A 12,706-nucleotide genomic window follows, 5' to 3' on the forward strand; every position below is an offset into this window, starting at 1 on the left:
GAGAAGAAGGATGCAAGATTGAATATTTGGGAAGAGGATATATCTGAAGGAATGAATTTCCAGAATAGGCAAATAACTTTACTGTGGTAAAGAATATGCTTTTGGCAAGAAGAAGGGCACCTCTTCCTCTGAAAAAAATGAGTATAAGAAGAGCAGGAAACTGAAAACACAGAGAAACGTAGAGGTAGAGGTTACAGACACAGAGATGGAGCGAGGTGAGCAAAGGGTAGATGAAAGAATTTATCTTACGAGTCAATATAGACACAAGACAAAGACTGAGTGGCTGAGGACAGAGGGAGAGTAAGGGGGAATTTAGAGAGAAAGAAGAGAAGTGAGAGTGAATTCTGGGAAAAAGAAGATTTCTGATGGAATACTCAGAAGTGGTTAAGAGGATTTCTGAGAGAAGGTGAGTAAGTTAAAATTGGCATGAAGGAAGGTATGAAAAATTTCTGAGAAAATGAGATTGAGAGGAGTTAGTGAGAAAAGGAGTTTGAGAGGACATTATGAAAGAAGGAGACTCTGAGGGAATTTGAGAGAAAGAATGAGAGTCTGAGGGAATTCTGAGAGAAAGAAGAGTCTGAGGGAATTCTGAGAGAAAGGCAAGTCTTAGGGAACTCTGAGTAAGGGTAGTATGGAGAAATTCTGAGAAAAGGAAAGTGACAGAGATTTCTGAGAGAACTTGGGTGAGAGGAATTCTGAGTGATGAGGGTATGAGAGAATTCTGAGAAAATGGGATTGAGAAGGAATTCTTAGAGAAAGAAGGAGGGTGAGAGGAAATTTTGAAAGAAAGGAGAGTGAATTCTGAGACACAGGAGAGTGACAAGGCATTCTGAGAGAAGAAGGGAAGACTGAGGGAATTTTGAGAGAACGAAGGAGGTTCCAAGGAAAAATATGAAAAGAGGAAAGTTCTAAGATAAAATTAGACAAAGAAGAAGGTTCTGAGGTATAATTTGAGATACTGAGGTAAAAATAGGATAGAAACCATGAGGTCTTGAGCTAAAATCAGACAAGAACTGGGTGGTCCTGAGATAAAAAATGGACAGGAAGATTCTAATGTAAAATATGATAGGAACTAGGAGATCCTGCAGTAAAATCTGACTGAAACCAGGAGGTTCTGAGGTAAAGTTTGACAGAAACTAGAGGGTTCTGAGGTAAAATCTGACAGAAACTAGAGTGTTCTGAGTTAAAATCTGACAGAATCTAGAGTGTTCTGAGTTAAAATCTAACAGAATCTAGAGTGTTCTTAGGTAAAATCTGACAGAACCTAGGACATTCTGAGGTAAAATCTGAAAGAAACTAGAGGGGCCTAAGGTAATATCTGACAGAAAGCAAGATGTTCTGAGGTAAAATCTACAGAAACCAGGAGGTTCTGAGCTAAAATATGACAGAAACCAGAAGGTTTGAAGTAAAATCGGATGGGAAGCAGGAGGTTCTGAGGTAACACTGACAGAAACCAGGAGGTTCCGAGGTAACCTCTGAGATAAAATCTGACAGAAATCAGGAGGTTCTGAGGTAAAATCTGAAAGAAACTTAGAGATTCTGAGGTAAAATCTGATGAACTCTCAGAGATTCTAAGGTAAAACCTTAGGGAAGCTAGGAGGTTCTGTGGAAAAACCTGAAACAAACTAAGAGTTTCTGAAGTAAAATCTGAAAGAAACTTGCAGTTTCTAGTGTAAAAATGACAGAAAATTGGAGCTTCTGCAGTAAAATTTCACCAAAGAAAGGTGATTTTGATGTAAAATATTATAGAATCTAGTAGCTTCTGAATTAAAATCTGACAGAAAGGTAGAAGCTTCTGATGAAAAATCTCACTGAAAATAGGAGGTGAAATCTTATAGAAACAAGGAGGTTCTGAGAACACACAGATTCTCAGGTGAACTCTGACCAAAAAAATGAAGTGTTAGCTGAATCTGACATAAAGAATGACATTCTGAGATAAACTCTGACAGAAAGATGGAGGTTCTCATGGAAAATATGCCAGAAGAAGTTTCTCAGGGAAAGTGTCAAAGATGGTAGAAAGTTTCTGAGGGAATTCTAACATAAAATAAGAGGTTTCTGTGGTACTTTGTGACAGAAGAGGGATGTTTCTGAGCGAGTTCACAGAGAATGAAGGAGATTTCTGTTGGAGTTCTGCTTGAAAGAAGATGGTTTATGTTCATAAGTTGCTATGAGGGTGTAGTTAACAGCTCAGAAATAAGTCCTGGATGTCAAAAGATTCTTATGGGTCCTTAACACGCAGGATTCCACTTTAATGTTTGGAAGTGATCAACATGACTGCAGAAACTAGGTTTCTTGGGTCTGTGGGTGGGTAGATCTGGAAATTCAGCCACCTAAGTGGCCTGGAACCCTGATTAAAGCAGTTTAAGTTTGCTGATTGGTGTTTCAGGTTGAGTGGGTAACAGCGACGTCATAAAAGCCCTGATGAGCTAGATAAAGTGGAGGGATTAAGGTGTTGGCTGTTGTTCCAGGGGTACAAGAAGACCAGGAACATGAAGGGATGGAAAAATGCCATGTCAGAATGTCATGATTAGAGTGGGAAACTGTCGTGTTTAAAGGAGAAGCAGAAAACAATTTATGTAGACAACAGATCCTGCCCTTGTGTAGCTCAAAATCTAGCAAAAGGAGGTCCTCAGAACTCATGACCTCAGTGAATGAATAAATTACTCAGGAGTGTGAAAAGAGAGGAGAGCATAAGAAGGGAGGTTGGGAAGCAAAGGCAGACTAAATGGGTTTTAAGTGTTCACAGGAAGTTAATGTGGGTCTGGTTAAAAAGGTGTGATTTGAGTAACGATTGCTGGAGAAGTATGAGTGAGCCACGAAGAGATCTGGGGGTAACTGTTATAGGAGGAGTGATTCAGGGAAGCAGAGTCTCTCCATAGGAGCAATGAAGTTCACGAGGAATGGCTTTACCTCCATTGTGATTCTGCCTCACCTAGGACTCTTTCGTGTTGTAGAACTATGAGGCCAGTTTATATATTGTGATCAGATTTAGGGATGACACACACTTTGCCGTAGAGTTGTTCCCTCTGTGTCATATCAGTACCCAATCTGTCATTTTTGTGTGTTATTTTAAAAATACAAGTCTTTTTTTTTTTTTTAAATCTATTTGTAGGACATACATTGTTAACCTTAAAAATGCATTCCAGTATACACTGCTGCTGCTGCTAAGTCACTTCAGTCATGTCCAACTCTGTGCGACCCCATAGATGGCAGCCCACCAGGCTCCTCTGTCCCTGAGATTCTCCAGGCAAGAATACTGGAGTGGGCTGCCATTTCCTTCTCCAGCAGTATACACTAGGTACAGACAAATACTGTTAGATTCCACTTATACAAGGTACCTAGAATAGTCAAATTCATAGAGTCAGAAAATATACTGGTAGATACAAGGAGCTGGGAGGTGGAAGTGGGTGGGAAGGGGAATGGGGAGTTAGTATTTAATGAGAACAGAGTTTCAGTTTAGGAAGGTGAAGAATTCAGGAGATGGATGATTGTGAGAGTTGCACAACAATGTGAATGTACTTAGTGCCACTGAACTATACAGCTAAATATGGTTACAATGGTATGTTTTATATTATGTGACTTTTACTATAAAAAAACATAAAAATTGCAAGCATCTGTATTGCAAGCATTAGCTGTGCAAGTTTTGGCTGTGGAAAGATTAGTTTTTAACTTGATCTGATGATAAGCTGGAGGAATGCACGCAGAAATGGAGCAAATGAAACTTTCCTTCCTTCCAGATTTGGATATTCAGAAGGATGGATTTCTATCTCTATGAAATATTTCATCAAGATCTGAAGTCTTTATTGGAGAATCAAAGTGGCATATAAGGACTTATGATTAATAAAGTTATCCAAAAGATTCCAGTAACAAAATGTATTCTTTATAGTTGATATGACGATTCTTCTAAGGGAGAAATCCAACTTTTTTTATTAAAATACCCGACTGAACAAGCCCTTGAGAATTCATAGGTTTTAATGAAAAACATGGACTGTGAGACTATAAATTGGAGATTTAAGTCTAGATTGTTTATTTCTGCAGAAGTCTTGAATCTTGGTTGTACAGGAATTATAGGTGGAGTTTAGGGTGGATGGATATTGTCAACACTGGTCGTTTGTTAGTTGTAAGATTGTGTGCTTTTTATTAAGCCATTATTAATCTTATGATCACTCCTGATGTGAAATGATCCCTAAAGCGCAATAACTCTTTGATAAATGTTTCCTGATTTTCTATAATAAGGAAATAGAAAAGAACATACAAAGATCATAGCAAGCTTTTTAATCAATTATTAATCCCAGGAAGAAATTGTTAAAATGAAATTCATTACAGGAAAGTTTCATTTACTTTATCATTCCAACGGATGAACAATTTGCCAGAAAGTTTGAGGACATTTATAATCAAAGTCAAGAATGGAGCTCAGATGCCAAGTGGTGAGTGACAGTGTTATGTGATAAAATTCCCTGAGGTTTCCATGGTCATGTACTTACTGGGTTGGAGAAGCTCAGCTAAGAAGGTTTAATTTATCAAACAAACCTATCTTTTCAAGATATTCGTATAAACAACATAAAGACCATATTGTCTAAGATGAGCTCCTGCCTGGATATAATCAGGAATTGACATTATCATTTTTCAAGTCATGTTGCTAGTGAAGTTAGAATCTGATCACTTCTGCTAGCTGTTGAAAGTTATCAAGATGGTCAGTTTGACACTGGGTATTATAAGTGCTCTCAGCTCCTGCAGGAAAGTCTTTGATCCTCACTCATCTGTCATATGTTAGGATGACAGTTTTAGAAGTCTAATGTGTTTGCTGCTTCCCTGTGAATTAGAAGAGAAGAGGAAACGAGAGAAAAGAGAAGAGGATAGATGTCTCAGACCAAGTGACCTCAACAGAGGGAAAATTCAAAAACCAAACCAACTACCACCTGAGGGCTGGATATTAGAAGGGGAAACTTTCCAACATAGACCATATAGTTGGGAAAGAGACATCACCTGCCATTAAGTTGGGACAGAAAGAATTCACTGACAGCTTCACCTTATCTGGAAATTGGATTGCGGAGATGGTGCTGATGAGTAGGTGGATGGTATAGGGGTTGGGAGAAGATTAGCCCATTAATTTATCTAAAGAGAAGGTCAGGGTTCCCAGTCTGAACATGAAACCAAAGTTTGTGGGAAAATGCTGAAGAAGAGCAACAAGTCTGTGTTCCAGAAATTGGGAACCAGTATGACACAGAGAGAGGATGAGTGTCTGGACAAAATGGGCAAGCAGGCGAGAGAGGAAAGAAACTGTTTCAGATGTGATTCCTCTGGACTCCATCACCCACACATCTAATAACCTCCAGACCAACAAGTGCAATGACAGCAACCTTTATCCGACCCTTGCTGCAGGTTTAGGAACTGTTCTCAGTGTATTATACTATTGTATTCTTGCAATAAATTTATGAGGCTGCAAAAAAATAAAGAGACTCTCAGGGGAGAAATCTCATTGGAAAAGACCCCGATGCTTGGAAAGATTGAGGGTAGGAGGAGAAGTGGGCAACAGAGGATGAGATGGTTGGATGGCACCATCGACTCAATGGACATGAGTTTGAGCAAACTCCAGGAGAAAGTGAAGGACAGGGAAGCCTAGAGTGCAGCAGTCCATGGGGTCACAAAGAGGCAGACACAACTGAGCGACTGAACAACAACAGGGGAGCAATGGGAAGGATTTTTATCCAAGTGAACTTGAACTTCCAAGGAGGTAAATGGAGGGGGATATGTCTACAATATTTTAATTAGAAATGGGCTCTGATGTTGGGAATTAATTTCCTGAAAAAAAATTACCATCTTTCAATGATCTGGTCAGTTATTGGCTGCTACACTTGAGTAACGACGATGATCCCCCTTGCTGGTGAAGAGTTGTTCAATCCCAGGATTGCTTAAATGAATACTGAAGACATACACAGGGAAGTCTTCAAATTCTCAAGTGTTTTCATACACTCCATAACTCCCGATCATGGCAGTTCATTTAGTCATCTCACGTAGCCAGGAAGAAATGGGCATCAGGAAAATACTCTTTTGGGAATTCAGTGGCCTCAATATTGGGCAAGTTAATTAGAAGTTACTATTCATATATTGGGCTTCCCCAGTGGCTCAGCAGTAGATGGAGAAGTAAATATACCTTGTTCATGGATTGGAAGAATCAATATAGTGAAAATGAGTATACTACCCAAAGCAATCTATTGCTTCATTGCAATCCCTATCAAGCTACCAATGGTATTTTTCACAGAACTAGAACAAAGAATTTCACAATTAGTATGGAAACAAAAGAAACTTTGCATAGACAAAGCAATCTTGAGAAAGAAGAATGGAACTGGAGGAATCAACCTGCCTGACTTCAGACTACACTACAAAGCAACAGTCATCAAGACAGTATGTACTGGCACAAAGACAGAAATATAGATTAATGGAACAAAATAGAAAGCAAAGAGATGAATCCATGCACCCATGGACACCTTATCTTTGACAAAGGAGGCAAAAATATACAATGGAAAAAAAGACAATCTCTATAACAAGTGGTGCTGGGAAAACTGGTCAACCACCTGTAAAAGAATGAAACTAGAACACTTTCTAACACCATACGCAAAAATAAACTCCAAATAGATTAAAGATCTAAATGTAAGACCGAAACTATAAAACTCCTAGAGGAAAACATAGGCAAAACACTCTCTGACATAAATCACAGCAAGATCCTATATAACCCACGTCCCAGAATAATGGAAATAAAAGCAAAAATAAACAAATGGGACCTAATTAAACTTAACAGCTTTTGCACAATGAAGGAAACTATAAGCAAGGTTAAAAATCAGCCTTCAGAATAGGAGAAAATAATAGCAAACAAAACAACCAACAAAGACTTAATCTCCAAAATATACAACAGCTCATGCAGCTCAATACCAGAAAAATAAATGACCCAATAAAAAAATGGCCCAAAAAACTAAACAGACATTTCTCCAAAGAAGTCATACAGATAGCTAACAAACACATGAAAAGATGCTCAACATCACTTATTATCAGAGAAATGCAAATAAAACCCACAATGAGGTACCATCTCACGCTAGTCAGAATGGCTGCCATCAAAAAGTCTACAAACAATAGATGCTGGAAAGCGAGTGAAGAAAAGGGAATTCTCTTACACTGTTGGTGGGAATGCAAACTAGTATAGCCACTATGGAGAACAGTATGGAGATTCCTTAAAAAACTGAAAATAGAACTGCCATATGACCCAGCAATCACACGGCTGGTCATACACACCAAGAAAATAAGAATTGCAAGAGACACATATACCCCAGTGTTCATTGCAGCACTGTTTGCAATAGCTAGGACATGGAAGCAACCTAGATGTCCATCTGCAGATGAATGAATAAGAAAGCTGTGGTACATATACACAATGGAATATTACTCAGCTATGAAATGAGCACATTTGAGTCGATTCTAATGAGGTGGATGAAACTGGAATCTATCATACACAGTAAAGTAAGTTAGAGAGAAAAACAGCAATACAGTATATTAATGCATGTATATGGAATTTAGAAAGATGGTAACGATGGCCCTATATGCAACACAGCAAAAGAGACACAGGAGTTCCGATAAGATGGCGGAGGAATAGGACGGGGAGACCACTCTCTCCTCCACAAATGTATCGAAAGAACATCTAAACGCTGACCAAACTTCACAAAACTACTTCTGAAGGCTGGCTGAGGACTTCAGGCTTCCACAAAAACTGCGCATTATCTTCAAAAGAGGTAGGAGAAATTATAAAAGATAAAAAGAGAGACAAAAGAGTTAGGGACGGAGACCCGTCCCGGGGAGGGAGTCGTAAAAGAGGAGGAATTTCCAAGCACCAGGAAACCCTCTCACCGGCGGGTGTGGGGGAGGATTTTTTATCTCGGAGGGCAACGTAACTGGGAGGAAAAAATAAATAAAATCCACAGATTACGTGCCTAAAGCAACTCCCAGCAAAGAACCCCAGACGCTCGCATCATCCGCCACCAGCAAGTGGGGGCTGAACGGAGAGGAGCGGGCGGCATTGCCTAGGGTAAGGACCGGGCCCGAGTGCCCCGAGGGCAATCTGAGGGAGCTAACGTGAGATAGTAACCTAAACTGTGGGACAGCGAGAGAGAAAGAACTATCCCGCGAAAAGCCCAACTCTAAGGCACTGCCGGCCCGCTCACAGAACAAAGGACTGAGCGATACCAGAGGAGAGCTAGCCGGCTGCAGACCGCCCCATCCCCCGCCGGACACAGCGGGCAGGCGGGGCCCGCCAGAGCCGGAAAGGGGCAAACTCGGCTCCAGAGAGGGCACCCCCTACCAAACTGCAAACAGGCTCCCAGTTTCTAAGCAAAGACTGCCTGAGATCCCGGAGGGTCGACAGCCGCCGGGAGGGTCGCAGCCAGAGACCAGCTCCCCAGAACCGACACAAAGCACACCGGAGCCGGGCGCGCCCGTAAACCGAGGCGGGGACCAGGGAGGTGATAAGCCGCACCGCCCCAACAGGGAAGAGCGCCCTCGCCAAACTCCTGGCCGCCTGGGCAGCTCCGACCGGGAACGGCACAAGCCGCGGGCGAAACCGAGTCTGCGCCTTTGTGGAGTAACCGGGAGCCTGAACCTGAGCGGCTTAGACCTGGGAAGTGCACGCAGCTCAGGGCCCGCTCCCCGGCCGAGTAACCTGAAGCCTGAGCAGGGTAGACGGGGAAAGCACACACGCCGTGAGCGGGGGCGAACCCAGTGCGGCCGAGACACTGCGAGCTTACCACACGCACGCCAGAATTGCAGTGTTCCTTCCTCCCCACAGCACGATTGAACAAGCGAACCTAAAGAGATCACCTCCACCGCTTTGTTGCAGGGCGGAAATTAGATACTGAAGAGATCTCCAAACAGAAGCCAAATAAACAGAGGGAAGCGCTTTGGAAGGGACAGGCCAACAGATTAAGATCCCTGTAGCTAATACCGACTGCATTGAAAAGGACCTATAGATCTTGAAAAGTATAAGCAGGAATAAGGATCTATCTAAAACTGAGCAGATCCCACACTGCTCACAACAGCTCCAGAGAAAGTCCGGGATATATATATTTTTTACTTTTTTTTTTTTTTTTAATTTTTTTTTTTTAATTAAAAAAAAAAATTTTGTTTTTTCTCTTCTTTCCTTTTTCTTCAAGTACTCTATTACACCTTTAACTTTCATTTTCATAACCCACTATTAACTTGCAAAAAAAAAAAACCCTATTTTTGAAGCAAACTACATACATATATCTTATACCTTTTGTGTTTTCTTTTTTTAATGTTTTTTTCCTGTTCTACATTTTTTTACTGTTTCTTTTTTTACTGTTTTACTGTTTTTTTTTCTTTTTACACTGTTTCCTTTTTTCTTTTTTTTTTTTTAAGATTGTAAGTTTTATAAGAGTCTAACCTCTACTCTAGATTTTTAATCTTTGTTTTACATATTTGATATCAACTTTGTACATTTAAGAACCCAATCTTTAGGACCCACTTTTACTCAGGAGTGTGATCACTGGCCTGATCACTCTCTCCACCTATTGATGCTCTTTCTTCTCCCTCAGGGAACCTCTATCTCCCACCCTCCTCCTTCTCTTCTCAACCCAATTCTGTGAATCTCTGAGGGTGTTCTGGGTACCGGAGAACACTTCAGGAACAGGATACTGCCCAGATCTCTCTCTCCCCTCTTAATTCCTCCCTTTCTACTCATGCTCACCTCTGTTACCTTCCTCCCCCCTCTCTATGTATCTCTGTGAATCACTCTGAGGGTTCCAAACTGTGGAAAGCACAGAGGGAAGTGCTTACTGGCTAGATTGCTCTCTCCACATTTGAATTCCCCTCTTCCCCTCCTGGTCACCTCAACCCACCCCCCCCACCTCATCTCTCCATGTAACTCAGTGAACCTTTCTGGGTATCCCTCACTGTGGAGAATCTTTTCACCATTAACCTAAAAGTTTTATTATTGAGGCTGTATGGAGGGAGAAGTCTTGAGGCTACTGCAAGAATAAGACTGAAAGCCAGGGGAAACATTAATTAATAAGAGACCATCCAATAGCCTCCATAAATTCACTGAAACCAAGCTCCACCCAAGAGACAATAAGTTCCAGAGCAAGACATACCACGCAAATTCTCCAGCAACGCAGGAACATAGACCTGAGCATCAATATACAGGCTGCCCAGAGGCACACCAAATCCATAGACATCTCAAAAATTAATACTGGTCACTCCATTACACTCTAGAGAGCAGAAATCCAGCTCCACCCACCAGAACACTGACACAAGCTCCCCCAACCAGGAAGCCTTGACAAGCCACCTGTCCAACCCCAACCGCAGTGAGGAACCTCCACAACAAAGAGGAACTTCATACTACCAGAATACAGAAGGGCCACGCCTAACACAGCAATCTAAACAAGATGAAAAGACAGAGAAATACTCAGCAAGTAAAGGAAAATGAGAAATGCCCACAAAGCCAAACGAAAGAGGAGGAGATAGGGAATCTATCTGAAAAAGAATTTAGAATAAGGATAATAAAAATGATCCAAAATCTTGAAAGCAAAATGGAGTTACAGATAAATAGCCTGGAGACAAAGATTGAGAAGATGCAAGAAATGTTTATCAAGGACTTAGAAGAAATAAAAAGGAATCAATATAGAATGAATAATGAAATAAAGGAGATAAAAGACACTCTGGAGGGAACCAACAGTAGAATAACGGAGGCAGAAGATAGGATAAGTGAAGTAGAAGATAGAATGATGGAAATAAACGAAGCAGAGAGGAAAAAAGAAAAAAGAATCAAAAGAAATGAGGAAAACCTCCGGGACCTCTGGGACAATATGAAACGCCCCAACATTCGAATCATAGGAGTCCCAGAAGAAGAAGATAAAAGGAAAGGCCATGAAAAAATACTCGAGGAGATAATAGTTGAGAATTTCCCTAAATTGAGGAAAGAAATAGTCACAGAAGTCCAAGAAACCCAGAGAGTTCCAAACAGGATAAACCCAAGGCGAAACACCCCAAGACACATATTAATCAAATTAACAAAGATCAAACACAAAGAACAAATATTAAAAGCAGCAAGGGAAAAACAACAAATAACACACAAGGGGATCCCCATAAGGATAACAGCTGATCTTTCAATAGAAACCCTTCAGGCTAGAAGGGAATGGCAGGACATACTTAAAGTAATGAAAGAGAATAATCTACAACCCAGATTACTGTACCCAGCAAGGATTTCATTCAGATATGAAGGAGAATTCAAAAGCTTTACAGACAAGCAAGAGCTGAGGGAATTCAGCACCACCAAACCAGCTCTCCAGCAAATGCTAAAGGATCTTCTCTAAACAGGAAACACAGAAAGGATGTTTCAACACGAACTCAAAACAACAAAGTAAATGGCAACGGGATCATACTTATCAATAATTACCTTAAATGTAAATGGGTTGAATGCCCCAACCAAAAGACAAAGGGTTGCTGAATGGATACAAAAACAAGACCCCTATATATGCTGTCTACAAGAGACCCACCTCAAAACTAGAGACACACACAGGCTGAAAGTGAAAGGATGGAAAAACATATTCCATGCAAACGGAGACCAAAAGAAAGCAGGAGTCGCAATACTCATTTCAGATAAAATAGACTTTAAAATAAAGGATGTGAAAAGGGACAAAGAAGGGCACTACATAAAGATCAAAGGATCAATTCAAGAAGAAGACGTAACAATCATAAATATGTATGCACCCAACATAGGAGCACCACAATATATAAGGCAAATACTAACAAGTATGAAAGGGGAAATTAACAATAACACAATAATAGTGGGAGACTTTAATACTCCACTCACGCATATGGATAGATCAACTAAACAGAAAATTAACAAGGAAACACAAACTTTAAATGATACAATAGACAAATTAGATTTAATTGATATTTACAGGAGTTTCCACCCCAAAACAATCAATTTTACCTTTTTCTCAAGTGCACATGGAACTTTCTCCAGGATAGATCACATCCTGGGCCATAAATCTAGCCTTGGTAAATTCAAAAAAATTGAAATCATCCCAGCCATCTTCTCTGACCACAATGCAGTAAGATTAGACCTCAATTACAGGAAAAAAACTATTAAAAGTTCCAACATATGGAGGCTAAACAACACGCTTCTGAATAACCAACAAATCACAGAAGAAATCAAAAAAGAAATAAAATTATTCATGGAAACGAATGAAAATGAAAACACAACAACCCAAAACCTATGGGACATTGTAAAAGCAATACTAAGGGGAAGGTTCATAGCAATACAGGCGTACCTCAAGAAACAAGAAAAAAATCAAATAAATCAACTAACTCTACACCTAAAGCAACTAGAGAAGGAAGAAATGAAAAACCCCAGGGTCAGTAGAAGGAAAGAAATCTTAAAAATTAGGGCAGAAATAAATGCAAAAGAAACAAAAGAGACCATAGCAAAAATCAACAAAACTAAAAGCTGGTTTTTCGAGAAGATAAACAAAATTGATAAGCCATTAGCCAGACTCATCAAGAAACAAAGGGAGAAGAATCAGATCAACAAAATTAGAAATGAAAATGGAGAGATCACAACAGACTCCACAGAAATACAAAGGATCATAAGAGACTACTACCAACAGCTATATGCCAATAAAATGGACAACTTGGAAGAAATGGA

At 40.3% G+C, this 12,706-nt stretch overlaps 1 long non-coding RNA gene across 1 annotated transcript; it reads left to right on the forward strand.

The window, feature by feature from the left end:
• The first annotated feature begins 1,284 nt into the window (after positions 1 to 1,284).
• Positions 1,285 to 3,858, forward strand: LOC145538012 (uncharacterized). The gene is made up of 2 exons (XR_014076583.1): positions 1,285 to 1,343; positions 3,738 to 3,858. It is a non-coding gene; the product is annotated as an uncharacterized LOC145538012 (long non-coding RNA).
• Positions 3,859 to 12,706: the final 8,848 nt, after the last annotated feature.

This window comes from Giraffa tippelskirchi, chromosome 1 (assembly GCF_054371585.1).
Source record: "Giraffa tippelskirchi isolate mGirTip1 chromosome 1, T2T-mGirTip1v1.2.pri, whole genome shotgun sequence".
NCBI classification, from domain to species: Eukaryota; Metazoa; Chordata; class Mammalia; order Artiodactyla; family Giraffidae; genus Giraffa; species Giraffa tippelskirchi.